Below are 9604 nucleotides of genomic sequence, written 5' to 3' on the forward strand. Positions count from 1 at the left end.
CCATTCTGTCTTCTTTGAGGTCACTGATTTGCTGTTCAGCTTCCTCTAGTCTTGTCCTGTGAGTATCCAGAATCTTTTTAATTTGGTCAACTGTTTCTTTTATTTCCATAAGATTGTCTATTTTTTATTTACTCTTGCAATTTCTTCTTTATGCTCTTCTAGGGTTTTCTTCATGTCCTTTATATCCTGTGCCATGCTCTCATTGTTTGTCTTTAGTTCTTTGTTAATTGCTCCAAGTACTGTGTCTCCTGTGATCTTTTGATTTGGGTGTTTGGGTTTGGGTTATCCATATCATCTGCTTCATATGCTTTAAATTTTTCTGTTGTTTTTGGCCTCTTGACATTTGCTTAACTTGATAGGTTTATTTTAGGATATGTTGTCTTATGCAAACACTTATCCCTAATTTGTCAAATCTACAGCTTGGTGGCATACCCTTTCTCTAAATAACTAGCATGTGGCATCTGTGAGCCACCTATTCCCTTCAAGCCAGTTTTCCCCAACATTGTCTTTGTGGTGAGTGGGGATCTGAATTTTATGGAAGTCCAATTTATGTACCAAGTTTGCATGCATAGTTGGTGCTGCCCACCCTGAATGTGGGGCATGTGTCTGAGTGGTTAGGCAGGGAAGGCAGCTTTAATAATCAAACCTCCCAAGTTCTCCTTGAGATTTAAAGCTGTTGTAAGAACCTAACCTTCATTTTAGTCTCACCACAGTTTGTTTCTGTCACTGCCCAGAAGTCCTTGGTATTGGTGTATGGTCCCTGGGACTTCTGAGTGGGTCCCTCTTCCAAGCCATGCCCTTCCAGGGCCTTTGCTGAAGAAAGATTGTGTTACATCACAAGTGAGCACCATCCCCCAAGGGAAGTCCCAGGCCACAGGGCCATGTAGGAGTTTTCCCAGCCTGCTGAAAGGATGGCTGTATGTGGCATGTTAATTTCCTCCCTTTTGCATACCTCTGCCTTCCTAGCTATGGGATAACTAGCTGCAGGTGTGCAAAAACCTATCATCCATGCCAGATGTGACATGTGCACATGTTGCTTGAAACACTTCCCATTGTGCCAGGTTTCTTGGCACATTCTGGGCTGTGGTTCTGGCATTGGACAGGAGTGTTCCAAGCCTGCTGGTGAGATGGCTGTATGGGGTGTGATTATTTTCCCCTTTTTGCTTACCTCTGCCTTCCTAGTTCTGAGACAATTAGCAGTGGGTGCCTGAAAAGCTATTTTCCACACCAGATATTGATGCATGTCCACAGGTTTTGAGGATACAGTTCCCACCACACTTCACTGTGCAATTCTTGCTGCCATATCTGCAGGTAATTTTGGGTTTTTAAAACTAGTCCACCTCCAATGCCAACCCCCATTTCTTGAGACTGCAGAATGGTTGCTGGTTATCCAGCAGGCTCACTCACTTGTTTCATAATGCAGATTCCTGGTTTTACCAAGTGCATGGTCCCTGTGGATTTAGAAGACCTTGTCCAGCTGGTGCATCATTGAAACTGGTGTCCTGGTCACTTCCTGTCTTTTATCTAGTATTTTTCATGGAGATGTTTTTGCCTTTTTCTCCTATCTACCATCTTCCGGAAGCCTCCCTGGATTGGTTTTTATAAATGGGATTCATTAGGTTACAAATTTACAGTTCTAAGGCCAACAGTGTCCAAACTAAGGCATCAAAAAGAGGATACCTTCACCAAAGAAAGGTAGATGATATCCAGAACACCTCTGTCAGCTGGAATGGCACATGGCTGGAGCCTGCTCTTCTTTTGCTCCTTGGTTCTGGTTTCAAAACAGCTTTCTACAAAATGTCTCTGGACTTCTGTCTCTTGTAGTTTATCTCTCTCAACTCCTGTGCATCCTTGCTTGCTCTTCCAGGTCATTTCTCTGTAAGCATCTAGGGGTGATCTCAGCATCTTTGGTACAAACTCTGTGCTTCATCTCTCATTTTAGCATCTTCAAATATGCATTTATTTGCATCTCCAACAACTCAAGTTTCTGGGTCTGTGTGGTATCTCAGCTATCTAAAGGACACTGGTAATCGAATTAAGACATACCTTGAATGGATGTGGTCCCATCTCCAGGGAAAAAAACAATCAAAAGTCTCACCCAAGAAGACTGGATTAAAGATTGTGGCTCTTCTGGGGTCCTAAACACTTTTAATCTTGCACAATATCCAAATCCACTAGGAAAAGTTCTGAAAATCAGTGTCAAGGGGGTTGAGAAAGTGGTGTTTCCAGAACCCCAAGGAGTTGAACCAAGATGATTTACAGCAAGTCCATAGAAAAGGCCAGGGAAGGATAGAGCAGGAATGGAGTGAGGGTCCAGAGAGCATGGATAGGTCTTGGAGGACCTATGCTAGAGCATAAATGAAAAATACATAAATCTGAGAATTTGCACATTTATGTGCATGAGAAGAACAAAATCCACATGCAGTATGAGTTAGAGATACCTATTTTTTTACTATTTTAATTTGCATTTATTTCATTAATAAAGCTATTTTTTTTATTTCCCATTTGTATTTTTTCTTCTATTAATCCTTTCTTTATGTCATTACCCCATTTTTATAATACAGATTATCATTTTTTCCCTTATTGATTTAAAAGAACACTTTAGGCCTCTGGTACCTCTGCTGTCACCTCCTCCACCAGAGCCATTCACTGCTGTGTGAGGAGAGTGAGGCAGGGTTTCTGGGGCCACTATGGAGCCTGACTCAGGGAATGAGGACAAGACAATTGAGCTCATGTTGCCAGAGTGTATTTTTGGCATTTTGCTGAAGAAAGTTGGATACCATAAACAGAAAGATTCTTGGAAGATGCTTGACTGCTGTCTTTTCTCAGACTAGTCAAAGGAAATGCACCCATTCATTCTTGAATGGTGAATCTGAAGTACAAAATATTTTCCAGGTAATGGAACATCATCTGTGATCATCTCTGGAAAGAGGCCATCAGATGGAAACTATCAAAAAGAAAAAAGACTTGTATTTTAAATATTTTGACCAGTGCTCTGAATCAGATCAAGTGGAATTGGTGGAACATTTTATTTCATGAATGTGTCACTATCAGAATGGACATATTAACTCTTACCTGAAGCCCATGTTGCAGCAGGACTTTATGACTGCTTTGCCAGAGCAAGGCTTAGTTCACATAGCAGAAAACATTCTTTCCTACCTGGATTCCAGTTCTCTGTGTGCAGCAGAGCAGGTTTGTAAAGAATGGCAATGAGTGATCTCAGAAGGAATGCTTTGGAAGAAGATGATTTAATGAATTTTACACACAGATCCTCTATGGAAGGGACTTTCAGAAAAAAGAGGGTAGGATCAGTACCTGTTTAAAAACAGACTCACAGATGCCCCCCCCCAGTTCATTTTGTAGGTCATTATACCCAAAGATTAGCCAGGATATAGAGACTATAGAATCTAACTGGTGATTTGGATGACACAACTTGCAGAGGATTCAGTGCCACTCTGAAAATATTAAAGGTGTCTACTGTTGACAGTATGGTGATGAAAACATTATCAGTGACCTATGAGATAATTCTATTAATATTTGAAATAAAACCAGCTTGGAATGTTTAACAATGTTAATGGGACACACAGGTTCTGTCCTTTGTCTGTCTCCAGTATGATGAACATGTCATTGTAACTGGCTCTTCAGTCTCTAAAGTAAGAGGCTGGGATGTGAACACAGGTGAAGTTCTGAGTACTCTGATCCACCACAATGAGGCTGTATTGTACTTACACTTTAGCAATGGACTCATGGTGACCTGTTCTAAGGACCACTTCATCACCATATGGGACATGGCTTCTGCCACTGATATCACTTTATGCCATGTCCTGGTTGACCACACTGCTGTCAATGTGGTAGACTTTGATGATAAGTACATCATGTGTGCCTCTGGCAACAGAACCATCAAAGTGTGGAACATTAGTACCTGTGAATTAGTTTGTACTCTGAATGGGCACAAGTGAGGCATAGTCTACCTCCTGTACAGGGATCAGCTAGTTGTCAGTGGATCATCAGATAATACCATTAGGCTATGAGATATTGAATGTGGCACCTGTTTAAGAGTCCTAGAGGGACATGAAGAATTGGTCCACTGTATCCACTCTGATAATGAGAGGATTGTCAGCAGGGCCTATAATGGGAAAATTAAAGTTTGGAACTCACAAGCTGCTCTTGACCCCTGCACACCAGCAAGCACTTTGTTTTTGTGCATGTTGGTGGAACATTCTGGTCATGTGTTTCAGCTTCAGTTTGATGACTTTCAAAACATCAGCAACTCCCATTATAACACTATTTTGATTTGGGATTTCTCTAATGTGCCTCTGAGTGCCCAGAATGAGATGCACTCTCCCTCCAAAATGTATACTTACACCTCCAGATAACAGTCTGCACTTTTACCCATTTCAGGGATTCTTAGTCTTGAACTACTGGCTACATGGCTACCAAATGCCTAAGGGAGTTCATTTACAGCTGAGTTAAGAAACTGTTATTGGTTCTAGATGTTGGGTAGATGCAAAGCAGCCTAACTATTCAAGTGAGATACATATTTTTTAATCATAGAGAGATTGAAAGTCTTTGAGCACCATGGGATAATTAACACATGGAACACAATGATTTTTATGTTATTATTTATAAGATACCTATAGTCACATTTTCATTATTAGCAACATAATCCATAGCCTTCTTATATATGAGTTTAGGAGATGAGGGCCTTCCCTGTTTCTCTTACAGTAGACTACAAGTTTCTCTTGGTTGAACTGGGGGGGTTATTTCCAGGTGCAGGATTGGGTATATGTGATAAGACAACTTTTGATTCTTATGGATTCTTGCTCCATCTTCAGCTTGGATGCTTAGTGCTTGGACTGAGAGTGAAAACCCAGGGGAAGATAGTTGGTGGCAGAACTACTGACAATGAAACTAGTGGTGAGTAGGGAATTGTTATTTCTACTGAAATTTGACCCTTTCCAAGATATGCAGATTTCCCATACTGGTCTGGCACATTCTAAGTGTACTCATGGGATGCTCACATATTTGAGATCCACTGTATATACCCAGGTCTCTGCTATAATTATGGTGGGCAAGAGAGTGGGTAAGAAATAATCTTCTCTCCACCATTTACACTAATGTGTCCAGCCTCTATTAAAGTTGTGTATTCATAGAAGAGATATGAGAGGATTTATTTTCTTCATGCATCCTATGGCCTCAGTGTGGAAGTAATTCACTCATTCACTATTTTAGTGGTAGTGCTGTGCCTAGGATTGTGGTGAGCATAAGGGATAGAGATGAGAAATTGCACAACTTAGTCCAATAGGGAGGCAGATGGTTCATCAGGTGAGCTCAATGAGTCCAGTGTTATGAATGCTGGGGTCAGGACTATGCCATGTTCAGGAGAACACAAGAGGACAGTAAAGGCAATGAAAAGGAATGTATTTATTTTGTCCAATACTTCTTACAATTTTGAGAGAATATTTTCACATTTTGAAAAGATTTTTGAAATTCTCATTACCATCTTGTCACCAGTTAACCATTTTCTTTATTTTAAAAAATGTGTACAACTTTGTAAGTGGAAGCATTAAACAGGTAATATTGTTTCCTTATTTTAAGCTGTGCACACAGAAGTATTTTATGTATAGTAAAATTTTAGGACCAGTGAAAATATTTGAAGAACTATCAAGAGAACAAAACAAATAACAAGTCTATTTGTCACAGAACAGAATCAAGATGCACATACAAGAGACACAATGTAAGCCCCAGTTTGGAGGTCCATGAAATTATTGAGTATGGGAGGGCTTCTACCATAGGAAGAGTCACCCTAGGACTCTCCTTTAGCATATTAGTCTCTGGGGACCCTGTTTTCTCCTATTAAACCACTTACCCTCATATCTCATAAAAAACCTGAGTTTTTTAGAGGTGAAAGAGGAATAACACTGATCTGAAGTTCTGTATAAAGACTGTACACTTCTGCAGAATTATGTACTTTGCTTCAGTTATATCTTCCATTTTAATGAATAATAGATTTATCACTTTTACTTAACAAGTGTTGATTACACAGGAATCATCAGCTCATTGTATTTTATCAAACTTGTTGAATTTCATTAAACCATTTCCTAGACAGGGAAACTGAGGTCACTGCAGATGCCTTAAATTGGTGAAGTTGGATTTTAAATTTATGTTTGAGTGCACATCAGGTATTACATAATTTGGGAGTGCAAGAATAATACCTGAAAAAGTTGTTCATTACTCCAAGATGCTAGAGAGAGCGGGTTGCCATGTGGAGCCAGTGTGAAACATGAACAGCCCTGGTTCTGTGTAGGCAGCACACAGCTGAGCAAAAGGGACCCTTGGTATTGTGATTTTAATATGGGCCAAAAGTGTAAGTAGATTTTCCATAGGAGTCAGTGATTGGTTAGTTTAAAGCAAAAATCTGTGAAAAGGGAAGGTTACTCAGGGATCCAGGTTTGTGGGAATGATTACCTTACAATTTTGGACTACCTGTGTGTTCTGGGTGAAGCATGTCACTGATGAGGCAGATTACCAAAGATTCAGGTTTGAAAGCTGGAGAGTTATGTCTGCAGTGATGAAAAATTCTTAGCTAGCCCAAAGGTCAGTGTTGAGGCAAGTGTCTTGGCCAAAATAGGTTGGATTCTGAAGCATAACACAAAATATCCCTTATGATGAGTCTGTGGATTTACTTGAATTTGATGAAAGAGATTTAGTTGTGAATTCTCAAGAGAAAATTTTATGATCACCATCTGGAAGTTATTATTATCAGACTTTTTGGAAATTTTCAGGTTATATAAATCCACACGTTATGCAATACTGCCTTATGGTGAAGTTTCATGTATTCGGAGTGTATATGTCTCTGTGAGTGTATCTGATAGATGCTGGGTAAGCAGTAAGAATGATCTAACTGGAATCCCAAACACAGTTTGAGCATTTTATACACATCCACCACCCTTCCTCAGGGCTCTCATTTCATCCAATGTACTCTGGATATTGGTAGGGATGGCACTGACTGAACCAAAATGTCCATGTCATTTTAGGAATCAGTGACCTTCAATGATGTAGCTGTCAATTTTACCAAGGAAGAGTGGGCCATGCTGGACATGAACCAGAGAAAGATGTTCAGAGATGTTATGCTGGAGAATATCCATCATCTGGTGTTCTTGGGTGAGTTTCCCAAAATATTCTATCTGTATACTGCTATCTATCTATTCATCCATCCATCCATCTACTTAAATTCACATCAATTTGTTCAAGTTTCTAGGCAATTGCCCCATGTGCCACACTGATCTTTACTCTGATTCTTTCATAACTCTTATGGGTACTTAAAAGAAACTTTGTGGTATTTTTATTCCTTATGTCTTATGTGTCCCACCAGTGGCATGTGATTTTCTGCTCTAAATTTTCTTGCTGCTCAATCTCCAACATTAATAACAATATGATATTGCAATAAATTTTATTTCTATGGACAAAATATTCTCTAGATAATTATTATCCACTAGGGACTGTAGTGAAGTTTTGGCACACAGAAGGCATACTATTTTCCACATGGAACATAGATTGTTTTGGTTGAGCTTATGTTTATTGGATGCTTTTATAAAATATACTTCAACAATTTTGAAATTATAATTTCTCCTGGTATGAAAATATTGAGGATACTGTAGTCCATGAATTTAGGCATGGGCATCAATATATCCTTAGTGTCTTTGACTGAAGGTCATGAATCATAATTTGCAGGAAAAGGATTTTCAATATAATGTATTTAAATTATACTTCCTTGTGCTGTTCATAAGAGCTTTTCTTCTGTTCTTCATAGTCTGCCCTGGACTTGATGATCATGAATTTATATCACTATAGATCTCAAAATCTATGCTTCTGTTTCTCATAAATAGGGTATCAGGTCTGCATATCAGAAGTGCTTTCAGAGTCAGAACAAGGGGAACTGTGGAAAGAAGGATTAAGGTTTCTCCAAGTACAGAGTCCAGGTGAGTTCTAAGACTCTGTGCTTCACTATGATGAAGGGCATTGTCACTGAATGGTCCTTAGAAGTATCAACAGAAGATTTCCTGAACTGAACGATATTCTCTGAAGTGTAGGCTATGAATCTGGGGGAAATCTCCTCAAATGTGTAAGTTTTCCATACATGTATCAATTTCTGTTCAAGAATCCATCTGTGATTGTCTTTCACTTAGGGAAAGGATATTTGTGTAGTTACAGGAGTTAAACTTTCACGTAATGGCCTGTGTTCATGTCCTCCTGTTTGAGGATTTTCCCTCTCTTTACCACTGAATATCCCATCTTATCTTCTTATTTTCCCTTACTTTAATGCTGAAAATATTTTTTGTCAATTTCCAGAAAAGTGTTTCTACTTCCTAAAGTACACCTTAATTTTACATTGTTATCCAATCTAAATGACAAAATTTGAAAAATAATCACATGATAATTGAGGGTTTTAAAATATTTCAGTCTGCTTATGCCACTCTATAATGCTTTTAAAATTGTTCCAGTGAGGGAAAATGACTATAAAAAAGAAGAAATGATAACCATGCAACATGTCTCTGAGAAGGACGTATCTACATACCAGACAAAGGTAAGTTTCATGATTGTGAACATCTGTCTCCCAATTAGAGATATGGGATTGAATAATTTAGGAGATCATCACAATCAACTGAGTAATTATAGATGGTATTATTCACTCTCCCTTCAAAAAGTTGTGGGTAGTTGGAATTAAGCAAAAAATTAACCTGAGCTCAAAACCATATCCTGAAGTCTTATAAAAGGACAGTTGCATAAACATTGTTTATATACCTATTCTTTGAAACATAATGAAGTTTTCAAAATTAATTAGATAACTCTGCAGTTGAGATGATACAAAAGAGAAATTCTGTGTGTTCAAGAATCTTGTACCCTGTGTACATGGAACTATTATAATGAAGGATAACTGAAGACTCTCTGAATGATTAGACTACAGAATTATGTTAATAAATATATGTGGAAACATCATTAACAGTCTCTCTTGCCATTTATACCAGCAGATGGCTCACACTGAAGAGGATCCCCTTGAAAGTAATGATTTGGGAGAATATTTCACTCACTCCACAATGACTGACATGGGAAAGAAATCCAATGTAAACAAACAATTTCAAAGAGTTCTCAGTTATCATTCATTCATTGGTCAAAATAAGGAAATTCAAATTGGATATAAGTCATATAACTGTCATCTATGTGGAAAAGTCTTCAGAAGTAGTTCTGGCCTTAGACAACTTGAGAAAATACACACTGGAGAAAAGCCATATGGCTGTCATCTATGTGGGAAAGACTTCACTGCTAGTTCTACCCTCAGTCAACATGAAAGAATTCACACTATGGAGGATCCATATGTCTGCCATCTATGTGGGAATTCCTTCAGTCAAAGTTTTAACCTTAGGCAACATGAAAGAATTCACAATGTGGAGAAACAATGTGCTGGCCATGGATGTGGGAAACATTTCACAGATAGTACCACCCTCAGACAATGTGAGAGAACTCATACTGAAGTCAAAGCGTATGTCTGCCATGTATGTGGGAAAGATTTCACTGATAGTTTTACACTCAGACAGCATGAGAG

The 9604-nt window shown here is 38.7% G+C and overlaps 1 pseudogene; it reads left to right on the plus strand.

The window, feature by feature from the left end:
* Positions 1 to 2690: 2690 nt before the first annotated feature.
* Positions 2691 to 4376, plus strand: LOC119530819 (annotated as a pseudogene).
* The last annotated feature ends 5228 nt before the right edge of the window (positions 4377 to 9604 follow it).

Source organism: Choloepus didactylus, chromosome 4, assembly GCF_015220235.1.
Source record: "Choloepus didactylus isolate mChoDid1 chromosome 4, mChoDid1.pri, whole genome shotgun sequence".
Taxonomy (NCBI): Eukaryota; Metazoa; Chordata; class Mammalia; order Pilosa; family Megalonychidae; genus Choloepus; species Choloepus didactylus.